The 13,477-nt window shown below is 38.1% G+C and overlaps 1 long non-coding RNA gene across 1 annotated transcript in view; it reads right to left on the reverse strand.

Annotated features, from left to right (window-relative positions):
• Positions 1-13,477, reverse strand: part of LOC141553835 (uncharacterized) — a 166,311-nt gene that overhangs the window by 109,185 nt on the left and 43,649 nt on the right. The gene's annotated exons all lie outside the window — the stretch shown is intronic.

Consider the following 13,477-nt stretch of genomic DNA (forward strand, 5'->3'; position numbering starts at 1 on the left):
CCTCCAACATTTCCCATTTTCCTTTTTGATCATATTAGTCAATCTGATACATGTAAGATGGCTCTTCAAAGTTGTTTTCATTTGCATTTCTCTAATCAATAATGATTTAGAGCATTTTTATATGATTATAGATAGCTTAGATTTCTTTGTCTGCAAACTACATGTTCCTATCTTTTGACCATATATCAGTTGGGGAATGACTTGTATTCTTATAAATTTGACTCAGCACTCTACATTTTTGAGAAATGATGTCTTTATCAGACAAACGTGCTGTAATTTTTTTTTCTTGGTTATGATTACTAATTGTGCATTTCCCTCCATCTTATCCCCCCTGTTCATTCTGCTCTCTTTCCTTTCCCCATGTTTCTCCTCAGAGAATTCCTTCTGATGACAGCTTTCCCCAATTTGCCTTGCCTTTTATTACTTCCCCCCAATCCACCCAAATACTTTTCTTCCCCTCTTCTCCTACTTCTTTGTAAGGTGAGAAGATTTTTATACTGAAATACATGTATATGTTATTCCCTGTTTAAGACAATTCTGATGAAATGAGTTTCAAGAATTGTCTGTTATATACAACCATTCTTTCCTCTACTGCAATGTGCTTTTTCGTGCCTCTTTTATGTCAGATAATTTACCCTCATTCTACCTCTCCCTTCTCCCAGCATATACGTTTTTTTCACCCTTTAATTTTTTTTTAGATCCCCTCCCATCATATTCAACTCACACCTGTGTCCTCTTCCTATACATATTTCTAACTGCTCTAATAAGGAGAAAGTTCTTAGAGTTACAATTATCATCTTATGTAGGAATATAAACCATTTAACCTTTTTGAATCTCTTATGATTTGTCTTTCTTGTTTACTTTTTTATGCTTCTCTTGAGTCTTGTATTTGAAAATCAAATTTTTATTCAAGTTTCATCTTTTCATCAAAAATGCTTGAAAGTCCTTTATTTCATTAAATAACCACCATCCCCCTCCCCGCCCCCTGAAAGAACATACTCAGTTTGCTGGGTAGATGATTCTTGATTGTAATTCTGGCTCTCTTGCCTTCTAAAAAATCATATTTCAGGTTCTCCAATTCTTCATTGTAGAAACAGCTAAATTTTGTGTTACCCTGACTCCATATCCACAATATTTGAATTGTTTCTCCTGACTGCCTGAAATATTTTCTCCTTGAACTGAGAACTCTGAGGTTTGGCTATAACATTCCTGGGAGTTTTCATTTTGGGATTTTTTTTGGAAGTGATTGGTAGTATTAAGATATAGAGACACCATTTCCCAGAGCTAAGGCTCAGCAAGCAGACTGTGCCCTAAACTTAACATAACAACAATCCTTTACATTCTCAATATCTCATCCTCTGGATTATCTCAGCCCCAGCAAAATCTCAGAATTTATTCACACCTACAAATAAATCATTTTTGTCTCATTGTTGCTCTCATCCCTCTTTGTTAGGACCATAGCTCACTGAAATCTCCTCACAATGCCTCAGATCTCCTCAGTAGGGACAGGGCTCCAGCACATGTGTCTTAGTTTCCAAGCTGTTTTCCTTACTTTGAAATCAATTAAATTTTTGTTTGTGTCCTGACTCCCTTGAATCTAGCTTGCTCTGCTTGGCTCTAGCTACTCACACATTAGAAGTTAGTTCTGGTCTTATTGATGATAGATTCTTTCCATTTTTATTTAACCCTCTGGTTCTAGGCTATCAGGATAGTCTTTCTTGATTATTTCTTGAAAGATGATAACTAGACTCTTTTTTTTTAAATCATAGTTTTCCAGTAGATCAACAATTCTTAAGTTATTTCTCCTGGATCTATTTTCCAGGTCAGTTGTTTGTCCAATTTTATTCTTTTTCATTCTTTTGATTTGATTTTATTGTTTCATTATGTTTCCTGATGTCATTTATTTCCACTTGCTCAATTTTAAATTTTAAGCAATTATTTTCTTCTATGAGCTTATGTGCTTCCTTTTCCATTTGGCCCATTCTAGTTTTTAAGGAGTTTTCTCTTCAGTGAATTTTTGTGCATCTTTTCCCACTTGGTCAATTCTATTTTAAGGAGTTCTATTCTTCAGTGGATTTTTGTGCCTCCTTTACCATTTGATCTATTTTGTTTTTTAAGGTGTTAGTTTCTTCAGCATTTTTGTGTCTCCTTTACCAAGCTGTTAATTTTTGTGCATGTGATTTTCTTGTATCACTCTCATTTCTTTTCCCCACTTTTCCTTTACCTCTCTTATTTTATTTTAAAAATCACTCCAGGAGTGGATAGAGAACCAGCCCTGAAGTCAGGAAGATCTGAGTTCAAATTTGGCCTCAGACACTTAACACTTCCTATCTGTGTGACCCTGGAAAAGTCACTTAACCCCAATTGCTTCAGAAAAAAAAAATCACTCCAGGAATTCTTTTTTTTTTTTTTTTTTCTTTTGGGGGGGGGGAGAGGGCTGAAACCAAGTCACACTTTTCTTTGAGTATTTGCAGATAATCTGTCTTTATTTTGATGTCTTCTGAGTTTGTGATTTGATCTTTCTTGCCATCATGGTAACTTTCTGTGGTCTGGTTTTTTTTTTTTTTTTTTTGCTCATTTCCAAGCTTTTTTCTTGACTTTTAACTTTATGTTAAAATTGGACTCTCTTCTGGGTTGGAGGGGGGCACTATCCAAAGCTTGGAGTTTTTCATGCTGCTGTGTTCAGAACTAGTTTTGGGGGACTGTAAGTTTTTAGTTCTTCCAAGGTGTTGTAATCTAAGGAGAGGTATAGGTACTGATGTGATCTGTGCTCTGGTTTATGATCAACCATAAGCACTCTTTTTTTGCTCTGGAATTGTGACTAGGATCCCCATTTCCCTGAAGCCTGGGCTAGTGGTGTTCCTCCTTACTCTGGAACTGAAACTCCAAATGACATGTGGACCATACAACAGAGTCCTGCACCCAGTGATGTAAAATAGACCCCAGTAATCATTTTTTGACCAGTTGTCTGATCCCCTTCCTGTCTGTGGTCAGAGAGCTCTGAAAGCAGCTGCTGCTGACTCCAGGTGCTCTGATTCTAATGACTGGTACTAGTTTCTCAGAAAGAAATATTCCTGGAGTAGAGAAATACATGTCATCAGGCTACCACACAGCCTAATGGAAATTCCCTTTAAGAATATCCAAAATATCATTGAAGACATTGGTAGGTGGAAAATGTCGAAGGGGGGACATCAAGATGGGAAGAACTTTGAATATCACATGAAAATCATTGGAAGGAAACAGGTATGTGGGACACGACCACTGGTTCAAATAAATCAAATAAATTAAGAAGATTTCTCAAGGCAAAAGCAGAAAGGAATTTTATTATTATCTTTCCAGAAAGGGCATCTCCTTCCCCACATAAGCAGATAGGCAAGGAGAGGCAAGGCCCAGTACAGACAAGAATTACATTTGGGGCCTGGGCTAATACTTCCAATAGACTGAATCTTTGCCCTTATTAGCCAGGACAAATGACCTCACATTCTAAGTCATAAATGAGGAAAACTTTCAACCTGATCAGATCTTTTGGATTACTAAATTACCTTATTTGGGAGTTTCAATGCCAAGGTGGCCCCAACTTAGTCTCACAAAGGTCCCATTCCTTGTAAACCATGTGATTTCTGGAGAAATAAACCTGGCCCTGGGGCACAGCCAACTCTCACTCATTCTTTAGAACACAGTCCCCATCTTGTGAGGCAGCTTTCACAGTTCACTTCATTCATAGGTGTTAGGATTCTTACAACATGCTAAGTCACTGGAATGAATAGAGACAATAATTATGTAATTTAGTATGGTTCAGTATGATTGATCTGACCCTACAAGGAGATGCTATGGGCCAGAATCTGAAACAAGGTACTAAGTGGAATTGAGGAGAATCTGCTTTAGCATTGATTTAATCCTACAACAAATAATGGTTTCCTCGTGATATAATGATTGGTGTATACTCAGTGTGGAACATGTAAAGGAGAAACTCTCAGGGCTAAAGGGACTTCTAGGAGATTCACAACTAGGATTGACTTCCTGGAGATTCACAAGCCCACCCACAAGCAAACTCTCTGGGAGGAGTCAAGAGTCATTCCCATTTCCAACTTTGTGCTGGTTGGAGACATTCAGACAAGAGCTTTCAGGAACCAAGGAGAGAGGAAGGCCTCCAGAAAACTAGCAGAGCCCCAAGTTAAGGAGATAAGATTTTAGAAGAGACAATAAAGGATTTGGACTTTAACTCCTGGCTGCATTTGAGGTAAGAAACTGAACTGAAGCCAAGGCTGTCTCCAGAAGCTCCCCAAGAAATCTGCTCCAAGAGAAGGATTACAATTTAGAGAACAGAACATTACACATAGGGAATATTAGAATATGGGAGATGGGCTTGGAGAGAAACCATAACTCTCTTCAAACAACTGAATGGAATAATCTTATGGGGTGGGGGGAGAGGGAGAATAGAGTTGTTCCGTCTGATGCCTGAGGGCCCCTAAGAGCAATGGAGAAATTAAAAGCAGTTAGATTTGGGCTTTAAGGGAAAACTATCCCAAATAGTATTGTCATGTTTTGGAAGGTAGTGAATTCTTCCTCAGAAGAAATCTTCAAGCAATTACTAATTGCTTCTGCTAATTCAAATAATCCTAATTCTGTATTTCCCAAACAGGAGGCACTGGAGTGACCTTGTAAACTTCCCACAAGCATTTAGGTAACTACCGAATGCAAATCCCTGACCCTGTTGCTGAGAAAGCCTGATTTATTGGAAGTCTATCTGCTCCCTGAGGCAAGCAGGGAGGAGCACTGATAGGATTTCCTCAGCCTTAAGTGAGTGTTCTTAAGGAGGTCTTTTATTCAAGTGGATTTTTGATTACAGCCCCACCCTGGATAACTCCACCTGTACTCTATCCAATCAGAAAGACAAGATTTGATGTCAACACCTCCCCCCAATCATGTCAAATCCCCTATAAAAGATCTACTCATAGTATAGATCCTGAATAACTCTTTGTAATTTACCATTGTAGTCATTCTTTACAGCATATTTCTCCTTATTATAGCTAACTCTTTTTAGGATGCTAAATCCCTCTTAGAGTTAGCCTGTCATTAGTAATCCTCCAAATCCTTTGCTAAGTGTCACAATCCACTTACTAAATGTCATAATAGTTAACACCTATTAGAATCCTAAACTCCTTTTAGGGTTAGCCCAGTAATCCCCAACTTGCAGGGGTCTTAATGTATTTTCTAGGAAACTTGTATGTTTCCCTGATAATTGCTAAACCTTTTTCCTTGCTAAAATACTTATGAATTAAATACTCTCTCTTTTTTTAACTGAAGCTTTTTATTTTTGAAATATGTATAAATGGATAATTTTCAGCATTCACCTTTACAAAATTTTGTGTACAAATTTTTTTCCTGCCCTTTCTTCTACCTCTTCCCCTAGAAGATAAGTTATCCAATATATGTTAAACATGTACAGTTCTTCTATACATAGTTCCAAAATATGCTGCACAAGAAAAATCAGATGAAAAAGGAAAAAAAAAATAAGAAAAAAAGCAAAATGCAAGCAAACAATAACAAAAAGAGTGAAAATACTATGTTGTGGTTCACATTCAGTTCCTTTCCCTCCTTTAAGATCTCTTTTAGGATACAAGCCCAGTAGAAACACTGCTGGATCAAAAGGTATGCACAGTTTGATAACCTTTTGGCCATAGTTCCAAATTGTTCTTCAGAATACTTGAATCAGTTCACAAATCCACCAATAATGTGTTAGTGTCCCAGTTTTCCCACATGCCCTCCAACAGTTGTCATCTTTTACTGTCATCTTAGCCAATCTGAGAGGTGTGTAGTAGTATTTCAAAGTTGTTGTAATTTGCACTTCTCTGATCAAAAGTGATTTAAAAAGGGGCAGCTAAGTTGCACAGTGGATAGAGCACCAGCCTTGAATTCAGGAGGACCTGAGTTCAAATCTGGTCTCAGACACTTAACACTTCCTAGCTGTGTGACCCTGGGCAAGTCATTTAACCCCAGCCTCAAAAAAAAAAATGATTTAAAGCATTTTTCATATGACTAGAAATGGTTTTAATTTCTTCATCTGAAAATTGCCTATTCATATCCTTTGACCATTTATCAATTGGAGAATGACTTGAATTTTCATAAAGTCAATTCTCTATATATTTTAGAAATGAGGTCTTTAACAGAATCCTTGAATATAAAATCCTCTCCTTCCCCCCCCAGTTTACTGCTTTTCTTCTAATCTTGTCTGCATTGATTTTATTTGTACAAAAACTTTTAAACTTAATATAATAAAAATTATCCATTTTGCATCCAATAATGTACTCAAGTTCTTCTTTGGCCACAAATTCCTTCCTTTGCCACAGATATGAGAGGCAAGCTATCCTTTCTTCTTCTAATTTGCTTATAATATCATTTTATATATATGTGTGTGGGTCAATGCCTAATTTCTGTTATACTAATTTCCAATTTTCCCAGAAGTTTTTGTAAATAGTGATGAACACAATCTTAACAGTATAATAAAATCTTTGCCTCTTGATTTGGAGGATTTCTAAAGCTACAAATTTTTATTTTTTTTCCAAATACATGCAAAAATAGTTTTCAACATTTATCTTTGGGAAACTTTGTGGTCCAAATTTTTCTTCCTCTCTTCCTCCCTTTCTTCTCCTCAAGACAGCAAGCAATTTGCTATAGTTTAAATCTGTGCAGTTCTTCTAAACATATTTTCATGTTCATCATGCTGCACTAGAAAAATCAGATCAAAAGTGAAAAAAACACAAGAAAAAAAAACACCATAGGCAAACAACAACAACAAAAAGATGAAAATACTGTGTTTTGATCTACATTCAGTCTCCCTAGTTCTCTCTTTGGATGTACATGGCTCTTTCCATTACAAGTCTATTGGAGTTGCCTTGAATCACCTCATTTTTGAAAAGAGCCAAGTCCATCACTGTTGATCATCACATAATCTTGTTGTTACTATGTACAATGTCCTCTTGGTTCTTCTCTCATCACTTAGCATTAGTTTATATAATTCTTTCTAGGCTTTTCTGAAATCTGCCTGCTCTTCTCATAGTGTTGTGCCACAGTTCCCTTTTAATGTTCTGACCCAGTTTTCCTAATTGTCCTACTGTGATGTTCTGTTCTCTAAATTGTAATTGTTTTCTTGGGAGCAGGCTTTTTTGGGAGCTTCTGGAGGCAGCCTTAATTTCAGTTCAGTTCATTAATCCCAAAATGAAGCCAGGAGTTAAAGTCCAGATCCTTTATTTTCTCCTTCAAGTCTTATCTCCTTCATTTTGGGCTCTGCTAGTTTTCTGGAGGCTTCCTGAGAGCTCTTGTCTGAATGTCTCCAGCCAGCACAAAGGTTGAAGTGTGAATGAACCTTCACTCTGAAACTCCTGAGAAGTTTTCCCAAAGCCCTCCCTGGCCCTGAGAGCTTCTTGCTTATATGGTGCACACTGAGTGTACACCATTATATCAGGAGGAAACTATTATTTGTTATAGGATTAAATCAATGCTAAACTAGATTTAACCAGTCTTCTCAATTCCACTCACTACCTTGTTTCAAGTTCTGGCCCATAACATCTCCTTGTAGGGTCAGATCAATCATACTGAATTAGATAATTATATCCATTCCAGTGATTTAGCACCTAGTAAGAATCTTAACATCCTACTTCTGTTACTCTTCCTCAGGGTATAATCATTCCCTCTTAATCATTAGAATGTTTGATTGAATAAAGATCTTATATCTTAGACCTCAGGCTATAATCGTTCCCTCTAAATTTTTGATGGAATAAAGTTCTTTATCCATTTTAGACATCATTAGAATATCAGGAGCTTCTCCAGTACCTCCCATTAAGTCATCCTTGGTTCCTCCCCCTAATAGGCCCCCCATCCAGGTACCTTCCCCATTATGTCTTGTATCCGACATTTGCTGCTGGATTTTGGAGACAATAGTCTCATTCAGCCCTGGAACCAAGCCATGAATCCATTTGGTCCCAGTAAATCTTTCCCTTTCAAATAAAATGTTAAATTGTTCTCTAATCTATCCTGCCTCAATTTCTCTGGCATTACAATAGTACAATAATATTCCATTGCATCCACATCTTGAAGTTGAGAAGGGGGACCCCAAAAGTACCAGACTGATGTCAAAGATGTCTCAAAAGAATTTGCAGGCTTGAATCCATCTCTTAGTCAAGGGGCAAAATTTACTAAAAGCAATGTGATGCCATTACTGAGTGGACTGAATTGTAAGAGAATTCAGTAAAGAGACTGAAGCACTTAAACAAATTTCACTCATAGATATGTTAATTCTCTGACTCTAAGGTAAGGCTAGGAAGTAATCTCCAGATGAATTGAGGGTAGTCTTCAGATAGATTGGATGTGCTCAGTTTCCTGAGACAGATTCCAAAGCCAGAAGACCAAGGGCACATTAGGACAGAAGCCCCAAGATCAGGGGATCCCAAAATCACATTGCATCATATATACCATAACTTATTCAGCCATTCTCCAAATGATGGTATCCACACAATTTGCAGCTCCATGACCCTACAAAAAACTAATTCTATAAATTCTTCTGAGACAATCATGACACTGGGTCACAACCCCAATACAGTTTTGGGCATTACCCTGTACCCCATCATTTCGGTGACTTTATATTGGGAGAATGTGACTGTACCCTCCAACCTCAATATTAGCCTGGTGCACAACAGGTTTATCGAAAGACTGCAGGTCTGTGTTAGGCAGTGCAGATATTAAAATATAATGAGAAACAGTCCTTAATCTCAAGGATCTCATACTATAATGTGTACATATAAGATGGAAGAAAAACAAAATGTATTTGTATGCACATACCTACTATATAGAATTTATAAAGTGCTTTAAGGTGTACAGAATCTCACTTTATCCTTTTAAACTATCATAATATAATTTTAATATAATATGTATCATGTGTATACTTATATATGTGTGTGTAAATATATAAATGTTGTTTAGTCATTCAGTTATGACTAACTCTATGGGATCCCATGGACTTTGGCCATGACTTTTCTTGGCAAAGATATTAGAGGATTTTGCCATTTCCTTCTCCAATGTGTCCCCATTTACATACGAGGAACTGAAACAAATAGAGATTAACTAACTTGTCCAAGGTCACATAGCTAGGAAGTGAGACCATATCTGAGCTCAGATCTTCTTGACTCCAGGCCAGGTGTTCTACCCCTTGAACCACCCTGCTTCTGTATGTGTGTATAAGTTTGGGGATTGTAATCTAAAGTCCTACCATGGGACCTTAGAGGTCATCTGGTGAGAGCCCTCCATGTTGGAGCCCAACTTATACCCTAATAAATTGGTTTCCAGCCATCTTCATACCATGTCTATCCTCCTGATGTGGGTTGTGCTCCCTTTAAGAAACTAATCCTTTCAGGGAATGATGTGGGTTGTGCTCCCTTTGGGAAACTAATCCTTTCAGATGGATTTATTCCCAGCCCCTCCTAGCTAATGCATTATCAATTCAAGAAGCTAAGACCTTTGATTCACAAATCCTGTCAAAAGCACCCTTTTGAATTCCAGTAGGAGATCTGTGCCTGTCCCAGCCCCCACCAGATCTGAGCCAACTTGGGACACCACCCACAAGCTCCTTTAGCTATAAAAGAGTCAAACTGGAGCGCTCTCTTTGTAGAGGTTCTTAACTTGACAGCCTTACATCAAGGATCTCTATCCACTGGAATCCAATTCTGGTGCCCTTTTATCTCTACTATCTTTTACTAACTAGACTTTAACTTTATTTCCAGACCCCATAATAAACCTCCTTTATCAATCTAGGCTTTCAGGTCTGTAAATTCCTTTACAGGGCATTCTGCCGCCACTAGACCTCATTTAACTCTATCCTTGCGCCAAATCCAAAGGGATGCAGGAGAGTTCCATTTGACTCCCTGTGCTCTGAACCTGCCACTAGACCCAATTCTAAACTTCATCAGTCCCCTCTGCCTTTGTCCCCTGCCCCATTCCACCACTAGGTTCACTAGTCATATAAACCCCATCAATCCTAGGAATAATATGTGAGTCAAGTGCCCTGTGGTTCTACTCAGCATCCTGTGGCTGTGACTTCCTAGATCAAAATAGCCCTCCCTAATCACCATTCCCCTATGAGTATCTTTTTTTTTTTTTTTTCCTACTTGAATATATAGGATTGATAGCTTTTAGTAAAGGGGGAATGAATGAGTTGGACTGGGGGTATGAGGATGTGGCTGGGGACTATCACAAAATGGTGATCCTGGGTAGAGATCCACCAATCAGACCCTGGGGCTGCTGGGCTTAGTACAGTGGGCCTGAAAGCCCCAGAGGGAGATTAGAGGTAGCTACATAGATCTACATGAAGATGTTAACTGAATTTATAGAAGTTGGTGAGATCACCAAGAGTGGGAGACAAGAGGGCTCAGGATAGAGTATTAGGGAATACCCTAAATTAAGTAGAAGATTATATTAGCAAACATTTATATGCATTTTAAAAGTTGTTATTGAGTCATTTTTCAGTCACATCCAACTTTTCATGACCCCATTTGGAGTTTTCTTGGCAGTGAGAAAAATTATTTTCTATTATATCCAATTATTAAATTAGGATTGAGTTTTTTTTCCCCCTTTCTACTTTGAGGACCAGTCCTTGGAGGTCAGTCAGCCTCTGAAGGTCAGGATAGATATGAGTTTGGCCTAATTCTCCTAGAACATTCTCTTACATCTTGATCAGGACCTCACCCACATAGGAAGGCTTATTTCTGATTGAAATGTAAATTGAATCTAATCTCGATGAATTCTGGCCCCCAAAGCATTAGGCTCTTGCCCTTCCCTCTCCTCCTGGCATTGTTCAACTTGAATGGTCTGAGTAGAGAGAGATTCCTGTGTTCAGATAGCTGGAAGTAGCTGAGTCTCATGATCAAATCTTATTCTCAGCAGGAGGAACCTGAAGACTTTTAGCTCACCTCTTCATTAGATAAAGTCTATTTACTCATTAATCATTAACCAATCAGGGTTGATTTTTCAACTGTCAGGGATACTTCCTTTTCTAAGGGTATTTAAGCATTCAAGAGACTTCTTAATTCTTCACTTTTTGCCTTCAGAATGGTGTCATCTTTATGTCTGAAAGACCTAAGACCAACTTTTCCCACAGCATCTGGCCCAGACCTTCTCTACTCTTCCGGATCTCTATCTGGCCACTGAACTCAGATGGCTCTGTAGGGTAAAGGGAGGCAGGTTACCTTGCTCAGCCCTCCCTCACTTAAATTCAATTACCTTACAAGTCATGACATCACCTTCCTGACGTCATGGTCCTTTTCTGAGAATGAAGGGCAAACAATGTTCACGTAGCTCCACAATCTTGTCTTTGGTTACCAAGTAAAGATCCCTGACTACCAATTTAATGATCTAATTAGTAAGTTAATCATTAATTGCCTAGAAACTATGACTCTCAGGTTTTTCCATTTGTCTCAGCAGAGATACTGAAGTGTTTTGCCATTTTCCTTTTCTAGATCATTTTACAGATGAGAAAACTGAGGTAAACAGGGTTAAGTGACTTGGTCAGGACATACAGCTAGTAAGTATCTGAAACCAGTTTTGAACTCAGGAAGATGAGTCTTTCTGACTCTGAACCTGGTGCTCTATCCATTGAACCACCCAATTGTCCCTATTTTAAGGTTTACAAAACACTTTAAACACAGTATCTCATTTAATACTTACAACAATCTTGTGAAGTGGGTGTTATGATTATAATATATATTTTATAGGTGCAGAAACCGAAAGTAAGAGGTTAACTGATTCTCCAAAGATCACACAACAAATGTCTGAAGCAGAATATGAAGTCAGATCTTCCTTTCCCCAAGTTCAACATTCTATCTTGTGCTTCTCTAATGCCAATAAAATGATCTGGGAAAAGGGACTGAGAATGATCAGAGAGTTGGCAATGGATCCAAAAGAGAGAGTTCAGAATTGGAAACTCAAGGAGGAAAGGATATTCAGGAGGACAGGACAGAAAAGATCTTAAGACCTTTTAAAAAATCATTTAAAAGGTTGTTGATAACCTTGAAGGCAGCAGTTCCAGCTGAATCATAGCTCAGAAATCATGGATGAGAAGTGAGTGGGAGGAGAGGCAAAGAATGGGGATAGATTTTTCTAGGACTGCCTATGAGAGGGAGCAGAGATAGAGAATGATAACTTGAAGGGAGATAAGGTCCAGTGAAAGTTTTCTTTTTTCTTTTTTTTTAAGGATGGAAGAGATGTGGGTACATTTGTAGGCAGCAGAGAAGGAGCCAGTGGATATAGAGAAAGATAGAAGATTAAAAAGAGAGAAATGAGGTAAGCTCTGGGAAGAGGCCAAAGGAGATAAGATCAAGGACAGGAGAAAAGGGGAAGGCCTCAGAGAGGAGAAAGTCTGCCTCTTTGTCAGAGATAAGAGCAGAAAATAAAAGAACAGGGAATGATGGAGAGGGGGGTTTTGAGGTATTGAAATGGGGATAAGAGGAATTCACCCATGGAAAGCCTCTGTTTTCTCCTCTATTCTTGATAAAAAGGGGGAGTGATGTTCATTGCTAAAAGGAAGGGAGAAAAGGTAGAAAAGCAGAGAGGATTTATAGGAAATGATTTAAAGGGTTGGCTTGTGGCAGAAAGAGCTCAAATAAGTGCATTTGAATGGAGTCCACTGAGCTCAATTCTGTGACTCTCTCCAGATGATCTGGTGGTTGGGATAACCCAGAGTTAGGTCTGGGCAAGGCATAAGCAGCCACATTTAAGGAGGAGAAGGATCTTAGAAAAACAGGCAGAGTTGAACTGGTTAACTAAAAGTCTGAGATTATGAAGGGAAGGAAGTAAATCTAGAGCAGGGGCTGGGGAATACTCTAGACCACCCAGGTGACATGTGGCAGAGCCAGGTCCTTTAACTCCAAAATCAATGCTGTTTCCCTTGTACTGTAATCTCTGGCCTCAAGGACTTAAAAAAAAAAAAAAAAAGTTTTTATTTATTTATTTTATAATAGCTTTTTATTTTTCAAAATACATGCAAAGATAGTTTTCAACATTCACCTTTGCAAAACCTTGTGTTACATATTTTTCTCCCTTACTCCCCTAGACAGCAAGTAATACATTATAGTTTAAACATGTGCAATTCTTCTAAATATATTTCCACATTTATCATGTTGCACAAGAAATATCAGATTAAAAAGGAAAAAGGAGAGAGGAAAAAAAGCAAGCAAACAATAATAACCAAAAAAAGGTGAAAATACTATGCTAGGTTCCATATTTAATCCCTGTAGCTCTCTCTCTGGAGGCAGATGACTCCATCTGAAGTCTATTGGAATTTGGTCTCTAGGATTTCAGAAAGCTTTGTTCAGCTGCATTTGACTCTCTGAGATCCTATTTGGGGTTTTCTTCGCAAAGATAATGGAGTGATATGCATTTATTTCTCCAGGTCATTTTATTGAGATGAGAAAACAGAGACAAACAGGAT

This window comes from Sminthopsis crassicaudata, chromosome 2 (assembly GCF_048593235.1).
Source record: "Sminthopsis crassicaudata isolate SCR6 chromosome 2, ASM4859323v1, whole genome shotgun sequence".
Lineage (NCBI taxonomy): Eukaryota > Metazoa > Chordata > Mammalia > Dasyuromorphia > Dasyuridae > Sminthopsis > Sminthopsis crassicaudata.